At 46.2% G+C, this 20,189-nt stretch overlaps 1 pseudogene; it reads right to left on the bottom strand.

Annotated features, from left to right (window-relative positions):
• Positions 1 to 19,742: 19,742 nt before the first annotated feature.
• On the bottom strand, positions 19,743 to 19,972 carry LOC138821539 (BBSome-interacting protein 1-like; annotated as a pseudogene).
• Between the last annotated feature and the right edge of the window lie 217 nt (positions 19,973 to 20,189).

Below are 20,189 nucleotides of genomic sequence, written 5' to 3'. Positions count from 1 at the left end.
GGTGATGTTCAGAGGGGTTACAGTTACATACGTCAGATAAAGAGTACATTTCTTTTTTTTCTCCTGACATTTAAAATAGGTTACAGGTGGGATGGGGAGGGACACACCTGTAATCCCAGGCACTCAGGAAGCTGAGGAAGGAAGATAGAGAGTTCTAGCACAGCCTGAGCTATATAGCAACCCTATCTCAAAACATAAAATAATTTAAAAAAGAAAAGTTGCAGCAGGACTAGAGGGTGTTTCCCAACTGTGGCTGTCTCTTCCTCTCTGTCGTACATGCAGACCTGAAAATAACTGGAGACGAACTTCAAGACTGAAACAGGAAGGCTGCAGAAAACCAGCTCAGATAGGAGAGCTTTACTGTGGGCACTACTGGGGCTTGGGACTCAGGGTCTTGAACTTGCTAGGCAAGGTGCTCCAACACTTGAGCCATACCTCCAGCTCTCAATAAGAAGGTTAAATGGATAGGAATGTAGAAGGTAAGGATCGACAACTCAGCCACTGTCTGACAACATCTGCATCAAAATGGACCTCCCTCTCTTGTACTCTAGAGTCAGATGTCCAGTGTTATCCCAGGCCTGGGGTGTGTGATGGGATAGCTGAGCCTCATTCTCATTAATTTGTAGGGCGAGAGCGCAGTAAACAAATTATTAGACCTATGATTCACATGAAAAGATATGGCCCCGGGCTGGGAAGATGGCTCAGTGGTAGAGCGCATGCCTTGCATGCCTGAGGCCCTGGGTTCGATTCCTCAGCACCACATAAGCAAAAAGAAAAAAGCCAGAAGTGGGGCTGACACTCAAGTGGTAGAGCGCTAGCCTTGAGCTGAAGAGCTGAGGGACAGCGCCCAGGCCCAGAGTTCAGGCCCCACGACCAGACCCAAAATAAATAAATAAATAAATAATAAAAGATATGGCCCACTTTTTTTATCAGCCTCATTTTCAGCATCTCAATGACTTGCATTGAGTCATGTTTCTACAGTATTGGGGTCTGAGAATGTGGTTTAGTGGTAGAGTGCTTGCCTCCCATACATAAAGCCCTGGGTTCGATTTCTCGGTACCACATACACAGAAAAAGCCACAAGTGGCACGGAGGCTCAAGTGGTAGAGTGCTGTCCTTGAGCAAGAGAAGCTCAGGGACAGTGCCCAGGCCCTGAGTTCAAGCCGCAGGACTGGCGAAAAAAGAGAGAAGAAATGTACAGTATTCGATATGATTTTTTTACTTCCATGGCTATTGTTCAAGCTATCCCCTCTACCAGTCTCCACCTTTGTCCAATAGCCTACTCACCCTTATGACTTGGCATGGTAGTTCACACCTGTAATCCTAGCACTCAGAGGACAGAGTTCCAAGAAAAGGTTGGGCTACGTAGTGAGACCCTGACTTTAAAATAAGGCTGGGCTTAGCTGTCTTTTCTAAGAATCAGGCTGGTAAGTCCTCTACTTCCCCAGAATCTCATTCCCCACAAGACTGGAAGAGACACTGGCCTCTGTGCTCCCCCCCATCCCTCATGCTGCTTTTGTCTCCCATCCTGTCTCTCCATCCACCATACTACAAAACACATCTCTGCATCCCCACTGCTGACAGGGCCCGGCATGAGCTGAGAAGTGTCCCAACCTCTTTCAACCCTGCCTGGGCTCCACACTGAATGGAGGTTACAAATTCTTACACCAAATAGAGGTTATTATGAAAAACCCTGATAAGGAAGGGAAGAAAACATCACTTGTACAGCTGCCCTCCCCAGATCTGCTGCTTTCCCGGTGGGAGAAGGGGGGGAGAGGAGAGGAGATTCAAGCCTCCAGGAGACATGGAGCAGGAGAGTGGGCAGGAGAATGGCAGGGTAGGAGTGGGGATACCTTGGCCTCCAGAAACCAGAAATGAGATGCTAACAGGGAGAAGCACCCTACACCAGAAGTTTCCAGTCACACTGCCAACTCCAAAGCCCAAGAAACAGGGAGAACTTGAACCAGTTCCCTGGTCCACCAAGCAGTTTGCTTACTTTCACACATCCAATCACCTTTGTTTTGTTTATTTGTTTGTTTATTATCGCCAGTTCTGGGTTTGAACTCAGGGCCTGAGCACTGACCCTGAGCTTCTTTTGCTCAAGCCTAACAGTCTACCACTTGAGCCACAGCTCCTCTTTTGGCTTTTTCTATGTATGTGGTACTAAGGAATCAAACCCTGGAGTTCGTGCATGCTAGGCAAGGACTCTACCACTAAGCCACATTCCCTACCCACAAGCTTTCAATTGTCACCTTGAACTTCTGAGCCCTGAGTACTTCCCCAGGCTGGGAAATACTCCCAAGTGAGTAGACTGAGGCTGGGAGAGGTGAGTGAGGTGACTTGTTTCCGACTTCACAGAGGCTGGCAGCTCCCAGCCCAGAACTCACACTAAGGGAAGGTGCAGCATGTCCAGGACCCAGGACACCACAGGATATCTGTCTACTACACTGCAGCAGCCGGCACAGAGGGAGGAGGCCGTGAAGGAATAGCACTTGATATGGGGACATAGGTTTCTTGGTCCTCCCTCCCAGACTCCAACCCTTCCCCTCATTATTGTGCCTGTAGTTACCCCCTGTCTTCCCTAGAGGGCGCACCTTTGCTCTGACCCAGCTAACCAGTTCTTTAAAACTAAGATTTTTTTGTATTAATATCCATTTGTTGTACAAGGGCACTTCCATACTTGCATACAATGAACCCCATCAATCTAAGCCCCTCTTTCTCTCTCCTTTATCCCTTCTTTCCCCCCATCTTAAAACAATTTCAAGTTTTTGTTGTTCTGTTTTTATATATGCATATAAAGTAATTTGGCCATATTTACCCTTTCCATTTTCTTGTATTTGACTTATGGAGACTAAGTTTCTTAAAGTTTGCCAAAGATCTACCTGTAACCCTTCAAATTTAAGAAGCTAGGTGAGGGGCTGGGAATGTGGTTTAGTGGTAGAGTACTTGCCTGGCATGCATGAAGTCCTGGGTTCCATTCCTTGGTACCACATAAACAGAAAAAGCCAGAAGTGGCACTGTGGTGGCTCAAGTGATAGAGTGCTAACCTTAAGCAAAAGAAGGTCAGGGACAGCGTCCAGGCCCTGAGTTCAAACCCCCGGGCCAGCAAGGGGGGAGAGGGGGGGGGCGGGGAAAGGAGGAGGAGGAGGAGGAGGAGGAAGAGCAACAGCAGCAGCAGCAGCAGCTCACATGGGAGACCCTGCTGTCAAGTGTGATAATGCATTTGTGTAATACCAGCACTCTGGAGGCAGAGGCAAGGGGTTTTCAAATTCTAGGTCTTCCAGGCAGTTCAAATTTTTATACCTAAAAACAAAAACAAGATAAAGGCTAGGCACGGGTAGTACTTGCCTATAAATACTAGTTAATCAGGAGGCTGAGATCTGAGAATCACAGTTTGAAGCCAGCCCAGGCATGAAACTCTTATCTGCAATTAAGTACCACAAAAGCCAGAGAAGTGAAACTGTAGCTCAAGAAGAAGATCACTAGCCTTGAGCACAAAAGCTCAGAGACATCGTCCAGGTTCTGAGTTCAAGCTAGCACCAGCAAGACTAGGCTTCCTGAGGCCCTGAATTTAATCCACAAGCCCAGAAGATTTCATCAAGGACTCAGGCTTATAAGTGACTTCGAAAGCCATCATAACCCAAAAGCCAGCATCCAATCAGTTTTACCAATGAGGAAACTGAGGCCTCCAAAGGTGAAGTTGCTTGCTAGAGCAACTTCAAGGCCCTACACCCACCCCCTGGGCCTGTTGGAGTCAACAGGGAGAGTCTGAGGCAGCCCTTTGGGGTCTGTGATGCAGGCAGGGATGGCTAGAAATACAGTGGGGTGGGGGCTGAGCTGGCTCCAGCTTCATTGATAAATAAAGCAAAGTGCTTCTTATTCTCAGAAACTTCCCCTCTCCTTTCTTATCAGCATGGGAGGAGGTTTGTGGGCAGACAGAGGTATATCTTGTGGGGAATGGGGCAACTCCACCCCTTGGATCAACAGAATTCAGCATCCCTAGCCAGTCCAGTCACAGTCCCCAGAATCAGGCCCCAGCCAGCACCCAGCATGCTCAGCCCACTGGGAAAGACCATCATTTCCACAGTGGAAATGTCACATTCTCAACTTTGTCAAGATGACGATCACACACACACACACACACACACACACACACACACACTCACACTTGCCATCTGCAGCAGAATTCCGTGTGTTTCCTCATCTACTTTCCATTGTATTTCCAGTCTAGCTTGTCCCCAGCATCATTCTCGGAAAGGAGTTATAAAAGTTTCTCCCCCTTCTTAAAATATTTATAGACTGTTATGATTTTGTAACTTCTAACAAGTGTCACCATTAAGATTAAACATAGAACCGTTGAATAATCTAGCAGTTCCATTTCTGGGGAGCTAATACCAAAAAAAGCAGAAAGCAAAGACTCCAATAAATATGTATATATCCATATCACATTCAAAATAGCCAAAAGGTAGGAAAAAATTGTCTCTCAATAGATAAATGGTTAGGTACACAGGCTCATGCCTGTGACTACCAAGAATCTGAGATCTGAAAGATCAAGTTTTAAAGACTGGGCAGGAAAGGCTTCCAGAGGGCAGGGAACGTGGCTTAGTGGTAGAGTGCATACCTAGCATGCATGAAGCCCTAGGTTCAATTCCTCAGCACCACATACACAGAAAATGTCAGAAGTTGTGCTGTGGTTCACGTGTTAGAGTGCTAACTTGAGCAAAAGAAGTTTAGGGACAGTGCCCCAACCCTGAGTTCAAGCCCCAGGACTGGAAAAAAAAAGTCTTCGAGACTCTAATTAACCAGAAAAACTCAAAATGGAGGCATGGCACACATGGTAAAGCACCTCCATGAGCCAGAAAGCTGAGTGATCGTACATTGACCAGGAAGCTCACTTAAGCACATGGCTTAAACATCGCCCGAACAATATTCTTTCTAGACAGAGGGACCCAGCCAAATAGGTTTTTAAATTACAGCTCATTTTATCACTGTAAAGTAAGCCAGTTGAAGTAATTGCAGTATAAGATGCTCTCTGAGGTTTCTAGTAAACTCCATGGGCCAGGTACCAACACTTGTATTACTAGCTACTCAGGAGGCTGAGATCTGAGGATCAAGTTTCAAAGCCAGCCCAAGCAGGAAAGTCCTTAAGACTCTTACCTACAAATAACCAACAAAAAGCCAAAAGTGGAAGTGTGGCTCAAATGGCACAGTACCAGCCTTAAGCAAAAAAAGCTAGGCGTCACCACCGAGGCCTTGAGTTCAAACCTTATGGACTAGAAAAGCATCTTCTAGCAGAATTAACTGTTCTAGTTGGATTTGCCTCTGCTGACTGCAGAGCTGAGGCCAGGCAGCTCCTACCTCTGCCTGCCACTCACCTTTCCTGGAAAACTGTGTAAACCTGGATTTCCCAAGTACCCATGAGCTACGTGTTCTTGCATTTCCTAGTAGTGACTGTGTTGCTCTCAGGATTATCTGCAGAATGAAGATTGAGTAATAATTACCCCCACCCACACACACTGTTGGTCACAGGCTCCATTTGCTATCATTGGCCAGCTTTTTAGCAATCATCTGTGCCTGTGTGGTTCTTTATGTGTAAACACACATGTAGATGCAGATCACTGAGCCAAATTACATGAGTTCAAATCCAGGTCTGCCATTGACCAGCTGGGGACTTTGGACAACTTCTAACATCTCTGTAAACCTCAATTTCCCTATCTGGAAAGTAGGAATAATAAGAGCTTTTCTATATAGAGTGGTTGTAAGGATTAACTGAAAAATTATCCAAAGGACTTAGCATAGTTCTGGCACTCATTAAATATTTGGTAAATGTTAATCTGATGGTAATAATTTGCATTTATGGAAATCTCACTCCAGAGACTAGAAAAAGGAAATGGATATTGCTTATAATTTAGTTTTTTTCCATCAGCTGAATTTCCTTCCAAGGAAAAAAATTCTCTATATATTAACCATTTCCCTGAGTCTCTTTCCTAAATATATTATACATAAAATAGTGCCAAGAGCCAGTGCCTGTAATCCTAGCTACTCAAGAGGCTGAAATTTAAGGGTCAAGTTTGAAACTAACCTGGGAAGACAAATCTGAGAGACCCTCATCTCTACTTAACCAGCAAAAAGTTGAAATGTGACCCAAGCTGTAGACTGCCAGCCTTGAGGGCTGGAAATGTGACCTAGTAGCAGAGTATTTGCCTAGCATGCATAAAGTCCTGGGTTCGATTTCTCAGTACCACATAAACAGAAAAAGCTGCAAGTGGCACTGTGGCTCAGGTGGAAGAGTGCTAGCCTTAAGCAAAAGGAGCTTAGGGACAGGGCATGTGCATGCCCTGAGTTCAAACCCCAGGACTGGCAAAAAGAAGAAGAAGAAGAAGGAGGAGGAGGAGGAGGAGGAGGAGGAGGAGGAGGAGGAGGAGGAGGAGGAGGAGGAGGAGGAGGAAGAAGAAGAAGAAGAAGAAGAGGAAGAGGAGGAGGAGGAGGAGGAGGAGGAGGAGGAAGAGGAGGAGGAGGAGGAGGAGGAGGAGGAGGAGGAGGAGGAGGAGTGGAGGAGGAAGAGGAGGAGGAGGAGGAGAGGAGGAGGAGGAGGAGGAGGAGGAGGAGGAGGAGGAGGAGGAGGAGGAGGAGGAGGAGAAGGAGAAGAAGAAGAAGAAGAAGAAGAAGAAGAAGAAGAAGAAGAAGAAGAAGAAGAAGAAGAAGAAGAAGAAGAAGAAGAAGAAGAAGAAGAAGAAGAAGAAGAAGAAGAAGAAGAAGAAGAAGAAGAAGAAGAAGGAGCAGCAGCGGCAGCGACGGCGGCAGCAGCAGCAGCAGCCAGCTTTGAGTAAAAAAAGCTAAACAAGTACAGGACTTTGAGTTCAAGCCCCAATACCAGCATACTTTAAAAAAAAAAATGCAGCTAGACACTGGTGGCTCACAGCTGTAATCCTAGCTACTAAGGAGACTGAGATCTGATGATCGTGGTTCAAAGCCAGCCTGGGCAGGAAAGTCCATGAGACTTTTTTTTAAATAAGTTTTTTATTGTGAAAATACCATACAGAGGGGTTGCAATTACATGAGCAAGGTAATGAGTACATTTCTTATCAAGCATTGTTGCCTCCTCCTTTGTTTTTCCCCTACCATCTCTTCCCTCCCATCTCTAAGACTACATTCTCCCCCCCCCCCCATGAGACTCTTATCTCCAATTAACCACCAGAAAACTGGAAATGGCACTGTGGCTCAAGTGGTAGAGTGCTCACCTTGAGCTGAAGAGCTGAGGGACAGAGCCTGGACCCAAAGTTCAAGCCCCACGACCGACTAAGAGTATGGCCCAAGTGGTAGAGGAGTTATCAAGAAAATCAAAGGCTAAGTTTAATACCCAGTAAAACACACACACACACACACACACACACACATACAAACACACACACACACACACCCCACACAGAGTTTTGATTTGGTTTTGCCCATCCTGGGGCTTGAACTCTGGGCCTGGTCATTGTCCCTGAGCTCAAGCTAGCACTCTACCACTTGAGCCACAGCACCACTCCTGGGTCTTTTCTGTGATTAATTGGAGATAAGAATCTCACAGACTTTCCCCGCCCAGGCCAGCTTCCAACCATAATCCTCAGATTTCAGCCTCTGGATTAGCTAGGATTACAGGCATGAGCCACCAGCACCCCGCTCACACACAGGTCATCTTAAACATAAGAGCACTTGCCTGGCCTAAAGTACATCCAGCCCACGTACAGGAGAGACATTCAGGTTGACAAGTCCACCTACATGGTGGAGAGTTATGGCCCCAGGGCAGAGGAATGCAAATTCCTGGTTCCATGGAAGGGACACCCAAGTCCATCTTCACAGATGGCAGGACTGACCACGTGTCCTCAGAGTGGAGTCTCACTATCTAAAAGAAGTAGAAGGAGCTGAGTGCGGGTGGCTCACGCCTGTAATCCTAGCTACTCAAGAGGCTGAGATCTGAGAATTGCAGTTCAAAGCTAGCCTTGGCAGGAAAGTCCGTGAGACTCTTATCTCCAATTCACCACCAGAAAACCAGAAGTGGTGGTGTGGCTCAAGTGGTAGAGCACTAGCCTTCAGCTGAAGAGCTGAGGGACAGTGCCAGGCCCAGAGTTCAAGCCCCATGAGACAGACAGACAGACAGACAGAAAGAAAGAAAGAAAGAAAGAAAGAAAGAAAGAAAGAAAGAAAGAAAGAAAGAAAGAAAGAAAGAAAGAAAGAAAGAAAGAAAGAAAGAAAGAAAGAAAGAAAGAAAGAAAGAGAAAAGAAATAGACGGGACTGGAGATGAAGCCCAAGTGGCAGAGCACCTACCTAGAAAGCACATGTCCTGAGTTCAAACCCCACTCCAGCCAAAAAGAAAAAAGAAATGGGAAGACGGAAACCCTACCAGGGGGTGGGCTGCACCACAATGGTGGAGCTACACCCCAGCCTCAATAAGCCTAATTTTTGTAAGTCAGGAAAACAAAAACTAGACTGCAGGCATAGTTCGGTGGTCAAGTGCTTGCCTATTAGGTACCCAGCTCTTGGCTCAAATCCCAGCACAGTAATCACAAACCAGCCTCTCCAGGTCTGTCTCTGTCTCTGTCTCTCTGTCTCTCTCTCTCTGACTCTGTCTGTCTGTCTGTCTGTCTGTCTGTCTGTCTGTCTGTCTGTCTCTCTCTCTCTCTCTCTCTCTCTCTCTCTCTCTCTCTCTCTTTATTTTCCTTTCTTTCTAAGTGCAGCTTAAACTCAGAGCCTTCTTCTCTCATTTAAGTCACATTCCCACTTCTGGCTTTTTGCTGCTTTGAATCATGGGTCTTCAGATCTTAGCCATCTGAGTAGCTAGGATTACAGGCATGAGCCACCAGGTGTTTCAAATGGAGGGACGTGATACAGTACCTGGCCTCACCCATCACTCTACTTGCTGCAGTTACCTAGGGTCATCCTCAGTCTGAAAACTAACTGGACAATTCCAGAAAGAACAGGTATGATTGAAATCATGTGCTGTTTTACAAACTTGAGTCTCCCTCCATCCACTTCCCTGAAGTCCCTCTGCAGGCTGCATGTAGGCCAAAAGAGTTCATGGAGCCCAAGGCCCAAAACCTCAGGCAATGTCTGGATGGCTACATGAACAGCTCACGTATCTCATCACCTACTGAGTGCAGTAGACGTGATGTTTTAAAAGACAGAGGTGTCATTTGTATAGCTTGTATTACAGTATGTCTTGATAGGGAGCTGGGAAGGTAGCTCAGCGGTAGAGTGCATGCCTTGCAAGCATGAGGCCCTGGGTTCGATTCCTCAGCACCACATAAACAGAAAAAAGCCGGAAGTAGCTCTGTGGCTCCAGTGGTAGAGCACTAGGCTTGAGCTGAAGAGCTAAGGGACAGCGCCCAGACCCAGAGTTTAGGCCCCATGTCCGGCAAAAACAAAAAAAAAAAAACAGTATGTCTTGATTGCTATTTTGTGCTAATCTCTTGAGCTTTAGCATAGGCATCTCTGTAGAAAGGAAAACATTGTACATATAGGGTTCAGTTTTATTTGTGGTTTGGTGCATCACTGAAGGTCTAATCTGTCACAGGTTTAAAAAAAAATTTAAAAAAATGATTAGTTGAGCACCCCACACCTATAATCTTAGCTACTCAGGAGGCTGACATCTGAAGAGAGCAGTTTGAAGCTGGCCGGGGAAGAAAAGTCAGAAAGACTATGTCCAGGGGCTGGGAAAATGGCTCAGTGGTAGAGTGCTTGCTTTGTACGCATCAGGCCCTGGGTTCGATTCCCCAGTACCACATAAGCAGAAAAAGCGGGAAGTGGTATTGTGGCTCAAGTGGTAGAGTGCTACCCTTGAGCTGAAGAACTAAGGAACAGCATGCCCAGGCCCAGAGTTCAGACCCTACAACCAGCCAAAAAAAAAAAAGAAAAAGAAAAAGACTAAGTCCAATTAACCAGCAGAAAAGTGGACTGGAGGTATGACTCAAGTGGTAGAGCACCAGCTGTGAGTAGGAAAGGCCAAGAGCAAGAACATGAGGCCCAGAGTTTAAGCCCCTAGGCAGATAATACACTTGCCCAAGTTTATTATTAAGTCAGTTGCTCTGTCTGAGCCCTGTGGCCTCTAGGGTAAAGTACAGTTACTCAGACACGTCACATTCTGGCTCCTGGGCACATTTTCTTCCTCTTTCCACATTTTCATATTCTACAGACAAGGAAGATTTGAGATTGCCAGATATGGGAGCGGGGGAACCACCTGGGTTTTACACAGCAACGGACTTAGAGACTATAAAAAACAAAATCCAGGAAGCTGAGAAGCGTCCTATTACTCCCCAGAATACCGCAAAGATTCAGAAATGGGCAGCTGTCCAAGGAGCTCCACAACTGGGGGAATGGGGTGGGTATGATAGAGAATGCGTGTATGTGAAAGAATGTGTGAGAGAATGGTGTGTGGGTGTGGGTACGCATGCTGGCATGTGTGTGAGTACCTGTGGGCACAGGTGTGAGCAAGGAGAATTGGTTAAAGCTGAGAAGCAGCAGCTCCACATCTTTTCTCACCCTACTTAACTGAGTGATTGCCTCTCCTTTCCGCCCTCCCAGAGAAATCTGCAGGTCCATTCTCTGTACAGGGTAGAGCAGAGGGTCTCTGGGCTGGTGGGGGGGGGAGGGCTGCAGGGAAGGAGAGGGCAGCATTGGTCAGCAGACATATTTGACAACAAAGACATTGATTAGCCTGAAAACTTGAGGGCTGATCTTGTCTCCGCTCCACACTGAGACCCATAGTCCTCAGCCTCTTGTATAGATTAGAACTCCGAAGTCAGATCATTTCCTTTCTGGAAATCTGGGAATCTGAGTAAAGCAAAAAAGTCAGACGTAAAGACCAGACACTCAGGGATTCCCCTGGCAAGTGTCCCCATCAAGCACTTCCCACACTGGGCTTCCAGGGGGTGTCTTAATTCTATGTAAGAGATTTCTCACTTGATCCTCCTCATGCTAATCTTCTCTGTATCATGCCAATTTTAGTATATGTGCTGCTGAAGCAAGCACTTATTTTTTTAATGCATTTATTTATTTATTTTTGGTTGTGGGGCCTGAACTCTGGGCCTGGGCGCTGTCCCTCAGCTCTTCAGTTCAAGACAAGCACTCTACCATTTGAGTCACAATACTACTTCCCGTTTATTGGAGATAAGAGTCTCACGGACTTTTCTGCCCAGGCTGGCTTTGAATCACGATCCTCAGATCTCAGCCTCTGAGATTCGTAGAGTAGCTAGGATTACAGGCATGAGCAACTGGCGCCTTGCTAATTATTTACTTATTTTTGGTCAGTTATGAGGCTTGAACTCAAGAGTCTGGGTGCTGTCCTATAGCTTTTTTACTCAATGCTAGTGCTCTATTACTTTGAGCCACAGCATCACTTCTGGATTTCTGGAGGTTAATTGGAGATAAGACACTCACAGATATTCCTGCCTGGGCTGGTTTTGAACCCAGATCCTCAGATCTCAGCCTCTGAGTAGCTAGGATGACAAACGTGAGCCACTAGCTCCCAGCTCAGGTCATTCATTTTATTATTTTTGTTTTTGTTTTGTTTTGTTGAGACAGGGTGTCACTTTGTAGCCCAGGCTGGACTTGAACTCTCAATTTTCCTACCTCAGCCTTCCAAGTACTGGGATTCCAGGTATACATCACCATACCCAGCACAGGTAGAATTCTTTGGGCTTTAGTAGAAACCTCTGGGAAGACATTGCTTGAAGAAGAAAGGGGTTTCTGCTGGTTACAACTGTACCACAAGTCCACAGTGGGGAAAACCCATCTTGCAGGGCTTTGTCCCAGACTCAACCATTGCTACTCTACCGATGCTTCAGCCTTTCTGACATGACCACTGGACATTCCAGGCCCACCTGGCCAGCACCCACTCCTGTGTGTTCTAACTGGTTGTTGTGGCTCACCTGAGCTGCCCAGCAGCTGGAGACATGCCCTGACCTAACAAACCACCAACTTCTCAGCCAACCATTTGGGCTACACCAGAATTTTTCCAGTGAGGTCTAAACCCCTAAACTGGGGCAGAGCCTCTCCCAAACATATTCTTCTCACATATACTTCTCAGCCTTAGGGAAGGTACCTCATAAAACATTCAGCCTGGGGAGGCATAGATCCATAGTAGAGCCCTTTAATAAAATGTGTGAGGCCCTGGGTTTGATCCCCAGCATTGCAAAAGAATAAAATAAAATAAAAAGAATTGTCAGGCACTGCTAGTTCACACCTGTAATCCCAGCTGATCGGGAGGCTGAGACTTGAGGATCAAGGTTCAAAGCCAGCCTGGGAGGAAGTCTGTAAGACTCCAATTAACTAACAAAATGCCAGAAGTACAGGTATGGTTTAAGTGGAAGAATGCCAGTCTTAAAAAGAAAAAAAAAGCTAAGCCTAGAGTTCAAACTCTAGGGTTTAAGACCCAATACTAGTGCACACACGCATGTGTGCACATGTACACACACACACACACGTCTTATATCCAAGAGCAATTTTTATGTAGCTGAATACTGCCTTATACTACTCTCCCTGTTTAAATCACTGCATGATTGAACCCAGACTCATACAAGCCAGGGTCAGACGACTTGGCCTTCACAGCAACACTAGAACAAGGCAATAGAATGATGCTTTCTATGGTGGTGCATGCCTATACTATCAAACTCAAATAGCTGGATCCCAATTCAAGGCCCAACCTTGGCTATAGTAAGACCTTATCCAAAAAAAAGAGTAGGACTGGGAGCCAGTGGCTCACTCCTGTAACCCTAGCTACTCAGGAGGCTGAGATCTGAGGATCACCATTCAAAGCCAGCCCAGGCAGAAAAGTCTCTGTGAGACTCTAATCTCCAATTAGCCACTCAAAAACCAGAAGTAGCCCTGTGGCTCAAAAGTGGTAGAGTGCTGGCCTTAAGCAAAAGAGCCCAGGGACAACGCCCAGACTGAGTTCAAGCCCCACAAGTGACAAAAAAATATTTGTGGAAGTGGGGCTGGGAAGGTGGCTCAGTGGTAAGAGTGCTTGCCTTGCATGAATGAAGCCCTGGGTTCGATTCCTCAGCACCACATATGCAGAAAATGCCAGCAGTGGCACTGTGGCTCAAGTGGTAGAGCACTAGCCTTAAGCTGAAGAGCTGAGGGACAGCGCCCAGGCCCAGAGTTCAGGCCCCACAACCAAAAAAAAAGAAGAAAAAAGGAAAAAAAATTGTGGAAGTGTTTCCAACCTAGAATGTTATATTCATGAATCAAACACAGAGGTGGAATAAGGACATTTTAAATAACACAAACATGTTCTGTTATTCTGTTATTGACGTCAATAAGAGAATAGGCCTTGGGATTTGTAGCAAGGTCAAAGCAGCCACAGAGACTTTGAGGCCCACCAGGGAAAGTGGAGATGGTGGAAGGAACAGGCCTAGGCCTACCTGTGCACAGCAGTGTCCACTTGTGTGCAGCTACATGGAGCAGCCAATCATTTCCTCCATGCTCTCTCCTCAAGACTTCTGAGCTGCGGTTTATGAGCTTCCAAGCTCAGGGACCTTCCAGAGCCTCCTTTTCCCCTCCCCAACCACCCTCCCTGCCCTCGAGTTAAAACAATCACTTTGAGAACTTCCTCCCCAGCACCACACAATCCTCTTTGTGGAGGTGGTGGAAAGGAGGTGCATAGACTAGGGTGGGCAGGGACTCTAGAGGAGTGAATAACATCAGAAACAAATATGTTGGAGGTTGGCCCTGTTGTGATCTTTGGGCCATAGAAAGAATAGAATGAGAAAAATAACCCCAAAACCATTATGTTGGGGTGGGACAGCTGTCCTCCCCTGTACACCCTGAAAGTTGTGATTTCTACCCACAGTGAGCCTGAAATACAGACAAGAGAGTTCTCCACAATTCACCCCTGTATGGATTGGTGGTGTGGCTCAGTGGCAAGAGTGCTTCTCGAGCAAGCCTGAAGCCCTGAGTTCAATCCTCACTACTGAAGAAGCAAAACTCACCCCTATTTCTCTTTCCTGCCCCTTCTCTCTGTGGTGGATCACCCCAGCACTGCAATGGTCCTGCAGACATTGAGTGGATATGGGCAGGACAGTGGAGCTCTTACTTTGGGCCCTGGTCTTAGAGCACTCTAAGTCACATACACACACACACACACACACACACACACACACACACACACACACACACACACACACACACACACACACACACACACACACACACACACACACACACACACACACACACACACACACACACACACACACAGAAGGCTCCTCTACCACTGGGGATCAAGTGGTTTTATTGGCCTAGAGCAAGCCCTTACCCATGACACCTGTTAGAAAAATGGAGGAGAAAGGAAGGAAACAGGCCAGACTCAATTTCAACAGTCTAGGACTGTTTATTGCCAGGGAGGGACACAGACCTTCCATGGATTTGGGGGTTGTGTCAAGGGGGGCAGGGTTGGAGTCAAGGTTTTTATAGGGTCTGAGCAAGGAGACAGGGATTCCATGAGTTTAGTATTGGGTGGGGGGAGGGGGGGAGGAAGGGGTGACTGCAGGTGCAGGTAGAGAATAGGGTAAGTATTACCTTATCGAAGGTCTCAAACCTTTTTAATGTTCAAACAGCTCTATTTCTCTATCTCCTAGACAGTTTGACCTTCACAGGATATAGCTTTTCATCTTCCAACATCTTAACCTTTTCCTGGACTCATAGCTTGGCCTCAGAGCCTTACAGTCTAGGCCCACAATGGAATGTTTACAGCCAGGCTCAGGTCAGATTGCCCAGCCTGTGTCAGGAAATCTGAGCATATCTTTGGTGGCTTGACTGATACCTGTATGCACCTGGGAAAACATGGTGGGAGTCAATTCTTCATATTCCATCTTTGGATACATAGCAAGAATGGGCCAAGAGGGGAGAAACAAGTCCTTCTTTTTTTTTTGGGGGGGGGGGGGTCCAGTCGTGGGGCCTGAACTCTGGGCCTGGGCGCTGTCCCTCAGCTCTTCAGCTCAAGGCTAGCGCTCTACCACTTGAGCCACAGCGCCACTTCCGGCTTTTTTCTTTCTGCTTATGTGGTGCTGAGGAATCGAACCCAGGGCCTCGAGCATGCAAGGCAAGCGCTCTACCACTGAGCCACCTTCCCAGCCCACAAGTCCTTCTTATAGAGTCTTTGGATACATAAAAAGAATGGACCAAGAGAGGAGCAACATGGAGTCATGAGAGCAAAGCAGATTCTCATCATCATCCACTTACGTGTTCACAGAAGTGCTGGTCCCCATGCTGCTCACCAACACAGTGCTCCTTTTGCAAGACACAACATAAAAGATAGTTTTGCTGGACCCGTGAACTCACTAAGAGCTGGACACTCACCCCACCACACACATACTTGGCATGTGTGTTCTTTGATGTGAGCCATTCCCGGCTGCAGGCATTCTACAGTCACCTTGGGCTCCAGGAAGAACAGAATTCACCAATAAACATCTGTGACAAAAGGCAAACCACCCTTCTGACAAGATATGCCATCTTCTTATCATCTTGGAAGAGAATAAGTGAAAAGGTACCAAGTTCCAGAGACAAAGACTGAACTAATGCTCAACCAAGTCATACCTGTGACTTAGGAACTATGCAAATCTTTCTTACCCCTACTCCCAGTTCTCCCTATTTAGCGTGAGTTAATTGTCTGTAGCCCTCGAAGACAGCAAAGGATGTGTTGAAGTGCTGTCTTCCCATGGCTACCGTGTAACAAATCTTTCCCTGACCTTCACACCATGTAGTTTTATTTGGCCTATAGGGGTGAATGGCTGGACCTATGTGAGACTCCTGAACCTCGGGCTGGAATGAGGTCCAAAACCCAGTTTCACTCTTTGCACTGGAGCAGCTACAGCCGTTGATGGCCTTGACTTCACCTCCAGTGTTAGGGATGGGCTCAGGTGCAACCTGGCCAGTCAAGGAACCTCCCTCCACCTCCCATATCCTGCCCAGCACACATAAACAAGGCCTGGAAACCCTCTGGTCAAAGTGCTTGGCTCAAGGAGTCACGTTGCCAGGCAGATGACTCTGGAGACACTCCCCTTCTCTAGTCCTGAACAGAGTGCAGAAGTGAAGCCTGACAATGGTATAGATGAGGAAAGGAAGTGGCCATTAAATCTGGTGTTACCATTGCCAAAAAGCCACTTGTCAAGGGCTGATCTAAAGCCCTCACTTGCCATTTAGGCTTTCACAATACTTCAACCCAAGAGTCAGAAAGCTGAAACCCTTGAGGCTGGGAATGTGGCTCAGTGGTAGAGCGTTTGCCTTGCATGCATGAGGACCTGGGTTCGATTCCTCAGCACCACATAAGCGGAAAAAGCTCGAAGTGGCGCTGTGACTCAAGTGGTAGAATACTATCCTTGAGCTGAAGAGTTGAGAGACAGCACCCAGGCCCAGAGTTCAGGCCCACAACCCCGCAAAAAAAAAAAAAAAAAGAAAGAAAGAAAAAAGGAAAAAGAAAAAGAAAGCCTACAGGACACTGGTGGTTCATGCTTGTAATCCTAGCTACTCAGGAGGCTGAGATCTAAAGGATCACAATTTTTGGGGGGGTGGGGGTGGGGTTGTGGGGCTTGAACTCAGGGCCTGGGCCCTATCCCTGAGCTTATTCACTCAAGGCTAGTGCTTTACCACATTGAGCCACAGGGACACTTCCAGTTTTCTGGTGGTTAATTAGATATAAGAGTCTCTTGGGGGGAGTAGAAAGTTGGCTCAGTGGTAGAGTACTTGCTTCACATGCATGAGATCCTGGGTTCAATTCCTTAGCATCACATAAGCAGAAAAAAAGCCAGAAGTAGCCGGGCGCTGGTGGCTCACGCCTGTAATCCTAGCTACTCAGGAGGCTGAGATCTGAGGATCGCGGTTCAAAGCCCGGGCAGGAGAGACCATGAGACTCCTATCTCCAATAAACCACCAGAAAACCGGAAGTGGCGCTGTAGCTCAAGTGGTAGAGCGCTCGCCTTGAGCTGAAGAGCTGAGGGACAGCGCCCAGGCCTGGAGTTCAAGCCCCATGACCGACAAAAAAAAAAAAAAGAAAGCCAGAAGTGGCGGTGTGACTCAAGTTGTAGGGTGCTAGCCTTGAGCTGAAGAGCTGAGGGACAGTGCCCAGACCCAGAGTTCAGCCCCCAAAACGGACAAAAAAAAAAAAAGGAAGAGTCTTATGGACTTTCCTGTCTGGGCTGGCTTTGAACAGTCATCCTCAGATCTGAGCCTCCTGAGTAACTAGGATTTTAGGCATGAGCTACCAGTGCCTAGCTGAGGATCACAATTGGAGCCAGCCTAGATAGAAAAGTCCACTAGACCCCATCCTCAAAGTAACTAATAAAATGCAGCGCTAGAGGCATTACTCAAACAGTAGAGTACCAGGCTAGCAAGCATGAGGCCTTAACTTCAAACTCCATTACTGAAAGAAAAAAAAAAAAAAAAAAGCCCAGTATCTGACAGCCTTTGGTCCACTCCCAAATTTTGTACGGCATGTACTAATGGTCTCATGAATGTAAAAGAAGCCAGACCTAGGATGAGGGTGGAGCTCAGTGGTACAGTACTTGTCTAGCATCTGGGTTCATTCTCAGCACTGCAGTTTGTTTTAATGAAGAGGAAACCAGGCACTGGTGGCTCATACCTGTAAACCTAGTTACTCAGGAGGCTGTGATCTGAGGATTGCTGGGGCAGGAAAGTCTGTGAGCTTTTATCTCCAATTAATCACTAAAAAACCAGAAGGGGAGTTATAGCTCAAGTGGTAGAGCAGTAGAGCACTAGCTTAGCAAATAAGCTCAGGGATATCACCCTGACCCTGAGTTCAAGCCCAGGACCAGCAGGAGGAGGAACAGGAAGAGGACAAGGAGGAGGAGGAGGGGAGAATGTGGTCAGTAACGCAATAGATATCCTATAAAATTAAGAAGAGTGGGGATGGGAAGAAAAAAAATTGTAATTAAGAAGACTGAGGGAAGAGGTAGGCCGGGGAGAGATGGATGAGAATGTTAAAAGGGGTGACATTGATCAAGATACAGTATATTCATAAACTGCTTTGTTAAATGGCAACTCCTTTGTACAAATACTTAAAGATAATAAAAAATAAAAATAAAAATAAAAAAATCTTAAAAGCGGGGCTAGGAACATGGCTCAGTGGTAGAGCGCTTGCCTTGCATGCCTGAGGCCCTGGGTTCGATTCCTCAGCACCACATAAGCAAAAAGTAAAAAGCCGGAAGTGGCGCTGTGGCTCAAGTGGTAGAGCGCTAGCCTTGAGCTGAAGAGCTGAGGAACAGCGCCCAGGCCCAGAGTTCAGGCCCCACGACCGAACCCCCCCCCCAAAAAAAATCTTAAAAATAAAATGAAGAAGTAAGACACAAATTATTGCATATTTACTTGGTTCCATTTGTATCTACTGTTGGGGATGTCAAAGTGGAAGCTACCTTTGGGGAGATGGGGATGGTATCAGAACAGGGCTCAAGGGAATGCCCCAGGTGGCAGGGCTTCATTATGAAACCAGAGTTTTAGGCCAAACTCCAGGGATTCCACACACTAAATCTAGTCACTTGCCCACAATACATCAAATAAAAGACAGCAGAGATGGTGAAGGGCGAAAAAGGTTATGATGTGGCGTGGACACACTGTAGGAAGAGACCAGCACTGGCCTTGCATTACAGACAAGCTGTAAATTTAAACAGAAAAATAATTTGGGCAAAAGCATGATTATTAGAAATGATCCTGGTCAAAGCATGGCCTAATTGATCATTATCTGGGGCTCTGGAGAAGTTGTTCTCCTGGTCACCAGTTGAGGGCTAACCAAGGCATTGTTGCCTGGTAAGTGGAGGATGTGCTGTTGTTTTGAAGCAGTTTATGTCATTCCTCATGGTAAAGATGTTATTGATCAAGCCAGTCTTTCCTGGATTGGGAGGATGATTGCAGAGCAATTGGCAGAGAGAAGCACTCAGTGAAAAGACAGATATAAAAATGAAGATAGGGATGCCAAGCTTTGTTTTCTGGTTTTAGTTAACTCCTGGGCCCCAAGAAAGGACTTTTCAGCAAAAGCAGATCCTATATATCTGTTACAATAGGTATTTGATGCCCTTGAAACTTTGTTTTGATTAAAAATGATTTTGATTTTTATTAGGTAATATGAAAACCCAACTATGTATCTTAAAATTCAGGTTTTCAAGAAATATGTAAAGACCCTCTCTATATAAAAGTTGCCTTTATTCACTTGTTATTATGCAAAATTGATAGTAATAGGAATGATAAATGGTAATTTAAAATTATAAAAACTTGGCTGGAGTAAAAGAAAAATCTCATAAAATTTGTCCCAAGTTTGTATTAAATACATACTAATGTTTAAATTCACAAGTGTCCCCAATCTTGATTACTTTTTTTTTTTTTTTTTTGGGTCCGGTCATGGGGCCTGAACTCTGGGCCTGGGCGCTGTCCCTCAGCTCTTCAGCTCAAGGCTAGAGCTCTACCACTTGAGCCACAGCGCCACTCCCGGCTTTCTTCTTTTTGCTTATGTGGTGCTGAGGAATCGAACCCAGGGCCTCTGGCATGCAAGGCATGCGCTCTACCACTGAGCCACCTTCCCAGCCTCTTGATTACTTTTTACTTAGAGGAATATTCAGTTTTATTAGCAAATACTATTTTCAGCATAGAGATGCAGAATATTTTTTTTAAGTTTCAAAAACTGAAACATACAAATATGAATAGAAAAAAAAAGAATATTTTTGTTATTAAGTAACTTGAAAAGGAGTGTCTTCGCTAGAGTGCTGGGGTATTGGTAGTGGGTTATTTGCCGTTGTTCCTTTTCTGCCATTTCTTGTTTGCCATTGTATCTTGTGCTGCTTGCTGCATTTTCTCCAGGTTTTCCAGAGTCAGAGATTTCAAGGGTAAAATTCTGGGTTTACACAGCACCATTGTGGTTACATCTTCCACAGACAACTGCCCTTGTTTTGGAAGAACTTCTCAGAACATTGACTTCACTTCTGCCATAGCGAAACTGTTGGATACAGTAACTTTTTCCTGAAATTTTTGGTCTTATTCTTGTAGCTGTACGTGTCCAAGCTGGAAAGATCAAGATGACTGAGAGTCTGATTCAAGCCTATGCAAGGAAGGAGGCACCCCCGCCGCCCCCCCCCCCCCGCCCACTGAAACTTTAGAGCTGATACTTTTCTTTGTTAGAGAGATTTTTTCTTTTGTGTGTGTGTGT

Source organism: Dipodomys merriami, unplaced genomic scaffold (assembly GCF_024711535.1).
Source record: "Dipodomys merriami isolate MVZ:Mamm:240054 unplaced genomic scaffold, mDipMer1.0.p SCAF_92, whole genome shotgun sequence".
Lineage (NCBI taxonomy): Eukaryota > Metazoa > Chordata > Mammalia > Rodentia > Heteromyidae > Dipodomys > Dipodomys merriami.
The sequence above is the reverse complement of the archived record's forward strand: the minus strand, read 5'-3'. Positions and strand labels throughout refer to the sequence as shown.